This window comes from Tupaia chinensis, unplaced genomic scaffold, assembly GCF_000334495.1.
Source record: "Tupaia chinensis unplaced genomic scaffold, TupChi_1.0 Scaffold145452_1, whole genome shotgun sequence".
In the NCBI taxonomy this organism is placed as follows: domain Eukaryota; kingdom Metazoa; phylum Chordata; class Mammalia; order Scandentia; family Tupaiidae; genus Tupaia; species Tupaia belangeri.
Genome location: NW_006205310.1, coordinates 1 through 3916, shown reverse-complemented (window position 1 = coordinate 3916; position 3916 = coordinate 1). Strand labels below are relative to the sequence as shown.

Below are 3916 nucleotides of genomic sequence, written 5' to 3'. Positions count from 1 at the left end.
CTCGCCAGACAGACAGAGAGAGACATAGAGACAGAAAGCGAGAAATCACCCCCCAGGGGGGATGGTCACACCGCAATCACTTCTCCTGCATTCTGGGATCCTGGGCACGCACACACACGCACCTGGCGTGAGTTTTAAGCCACCGGGTCCGGGACGCAAACCACGGTCGACTACATGGGAGTCCAGTGACATAGCCATTACACTAACTGTGGGTTCCCTGTGCTAGTTTTCCATAATCTCCTCTCCCGGCATCATAGTCCTGCCAATACTTGTCACATACATGGCCCCCAGATCTCCCATGTTTATACTGCCTGCCTTCCTTAAAGCCTGACTCCCAGTCTGTACAGATAATGTCGTCATCCAAATGGGTTACATTTATGTACTGCACAGCATTTTCTGCATCTGATCTTCAACAATATTTCACAAAACAGGATGCATCTACTTTCTTCATTTTATCCATAATGATTTTCTTTATGTCAATATTTTTGCCAAATAGTTAATAGATTTGTTCTTCTTTTGTTTAAAAGGAAAGATTTCCAATATACAATGTACAGATTTTCTTTAGTAATTTTTCTTATTCTTCATTGTCACTCTGGAAGTGCTGGTCCTGGTACTGGCTCAGCTCCACAGAGGAGCTGCTGTGCAGCACCTTCAGGAGACCACTAGGCATAGTGCAAAGAGGTGGATGATGAATTGCCAACTCCAAGTTCAACAAGGCAGTAGTGGCCTCAAAAATCTCTCTTAAAAAATTCCTAGAGCCAGGAAAAAGGCCAGACAACTTTTAGCATAAAGTTAACCATTCCCTATGCTCTCTCTCTCTAATTTTCTTTCTCTTTCTCTGTAGTTAAAGTAAACATGGACATTTAGGACAACAGATGACTTCCTGCATTGAATAGCTGTCATGACCCCAGGCCTGGTAAGTTCAATAAGAATGGAATGAGGATGGTGAGGGTGACAAGGGGAGGCCTTATAGATATTCAGGTGGTCAAGTTCAAGCTACACTACCTGCAGGATAAGACTTTGGGTTTCTCACCATTCAAAGAAGGCTGGGATGTTACAGAAAACCACATACAGGTTTTGCAATGACAGAGCACTGTGTTACTGTTTTAGTCTATTTTGTGAACAGAATAAGACGGGTTGGTCATTCACCATGAAGGAGAACTTAGTTGGTCAGATTCTGGAGGCTGGGATGTCCAAGAGCATGACCCAACATCTTACAAAGCTTTTGTGTGAGTCATCCCACCGTAGAAGGCAGAAGGATCCAGGGATCAGGAGTGACAGGTGCTGAGTTCACATATGTCACAGCCCACTCTGGCTGTCACTCACCCACTGCAGACAGGAACAACTGCCCCAATTAGTCCCCACTTCCAACACTGCTGCCCTCCGGATTCAGTTTTCAACACGAACTTTGTGGGACACATTCCCACCTTTGAGGTTACCATTAATCCCCACTTTGAGTTTCCATTATTACTGCTAAAATAAACAAGAATCTGTTTACATCTATGAGCCATTAAAAATGACATCTGGAAAATTGCTTAACAGATATTAAAATTTGACCTGGTAACTTCTCTGTAATATATATATATATATATATATATTAGATTTTTCATGTATTCTACAGAGTTTCACCTTCCTTAATACCCCCTAATCAGAGGGAGGACTAAATTATCATTACTCAGCAAATTTCAGGTGAAATTGACATACTAAATATACTTCTAGGTTCTCTTGTGAATCATATTTTCCTGGATTATAATGAAAATCAACCTTGACTTAAATGGCTACAAACTCTGCATTCATCTCCATTCATCCTGAGCATCTGGCACACTTCCAGAATGATACAAACCTCTACTCTTGTTGGAAAGATGAAAGCAGATACTATGGCATACTTAAGCACACACTAAAGAAGATATAAGATTCTTTCAGCCTGTCTTCTAGTGTCACTGGCAACTTGTTTTATTCTCTATGTATATGTGTGCAAGATGTATTCTGAGAGAGAAATTGCGGTAATTACACTGCATATATCAGAATCTGACCATCTGGGAACCAGACGATGGATATGTGAACAGAGACAGTGAACAAATGGAGAACAGCAGAGACCAACTGCTCTGTAAGGGCTCTAAGCCATAGTGAAGTGTGTGACTGAGACCAGCAGAGGGAACCCCAGGATAGTCCAGTGATACCTCAAAGCTGTTCAGGGAGGACTAATCAAGGGAACCTGGGCCTGGGACAGACCCTGTGCTCTCTGATGGGGACCACACAGCTGTGTTCTCTTTGACTGGCAGAGTCCCCTGGGCAAGGCCTTCTGTGCTGTCAGAGCAGGTACTTCCTCCCAAGATCCCCACAGGGTGGAGCCAGCTTCCCTCCTCCTCGGTGTGCAGTGTGAGCTGAGCCCCAGGCCAGGGCTCATGGAAGGGAGGGGAAGTCACTAGATGGACACACATTTGCTGGAAGAGCCCGTAATGTGGCAGAGGGTGGGAAGAAAAGGAGGCCTAGGGAAGTCCCATCCATGTGAGAACCAGGGTTTGTGTCCACCATGGCCTGCACTCCTCTCCTCCTTGTGTTCCTCTCTCACTGCACAGGTAGGGACTGGTCTTGGGGACCGGGGTATTCTGATTCTGCTCTCTGGAAAAGAGACCCAAGAAACTTTACTCTGGTTCCCACGCCATCACTCATGAGTGACTGTGTTTTCAGGTTCCCTCCCCCAGCCTGTGCTGTCCCCTCTCTGCACCTCCTGGGCCAGCAGAAACCAGCCTCCCTCCTGTTCTCTCCTGTACTATGACTCAGACTCAAATAAGCACCAGGGCTCTGGGGTCCCCAGCCTTTTCTTTGGATTCGAAGGCACCTCAGCCAGTACAGGTGTTCTGCACATCTCCAGGCTATAGCCCAAGGATGAGGATTATTGTTAAATTTATCATGGCAGCGTTGGTGCTGAGTGCTCCAGACCATGGGAAGTGAGACTAAAATCTCCCTGTATTTTCCCTGTCTGCTTCCCTCACTACTACACTGCCTGGGACCACATCTAGCTCAGGGGTGACTTCTGCTGCCCCTTCCTCATTTGGTGCCTCTCTGGCTAGCACATTTAGATGTGAGACTGCATCTTTATTCTCCTGAATTTAAATTATCTCTTGATGCTTTTCTAATAATTTTACACTCTGGTCATGTCTGCAGTAACAGTGGTCAGTCTCAGGGCTCAGTGTCCTCTACAGAGATGAGGGACCAATAAGGAAGTGGGCAACCCTTTCTCTGTCCAGCCCAGAACCTAGGCCTTACACATCTCTGACCCCTATTATATGAAATAGATGTTCAATATTCACTACAATTCTGTGAACATGTGATCAAATTTTCAGTAAAGAAGCAGATAAGTCCATAAAATAAAATTAAAAATACCTGGGTACAAAGTGGAGAGACAACTGCAAATCCAGTTAGAACATAAAAGAACTTGTGAGCAAATGGAGCCAAGTAATCGTGATCCCCATGAAACTTACCCAATGTATGAGATGGGGACAGAAGGTTACAGAGGCTCTTTCTCTCTGTCTGTTTGTTATTCTGGAACATTAACAACACATACTGAATATTTTTCCATGCACATATCTTGACAAGGTTCAGATCAGGTCCTCAGAGCCCTGACCCACAGGAGGAACAACTTTCCCTGGGTTCTCAGGGAGTTCTCTGGCTCCATGTTTAGCCCTCTGAACTTGTGAGAATCTCTGGGCTCCAATCTGGAGACAATGGTGACTATTTTAGGACAACTGGTGAGATGCCTGGGTTGTGCTGGAGGTCACTGGGGAAATGGGACAAAAACTTGTGAGCTTCCTCCTGTCTATTGCCTACCCTAAGCCCAGTGGCACAGTGGACCTGTTGGAGGATGTGGCCTGGGCTCGTGGGGGACAGCCCTGGGCATCTATAGGGCTTTAAG

The 3916-nt window shown here is 45.5% G+C and overlaps 1 pseudogene; it reads right to left on the bottom strand.

The window, feature by feature from the left end:
- Positions 1–207: 207 nt before the first annotated feature.
- LOC102499763 (nuclear cap-binding protein subunit 2 pseudogene) lies at positions 208–670 on the bottom strand (annotated as a pseudogene).
- Between the last annotated feature and the right edge of the window lie 3246 nt (positions 671–3916).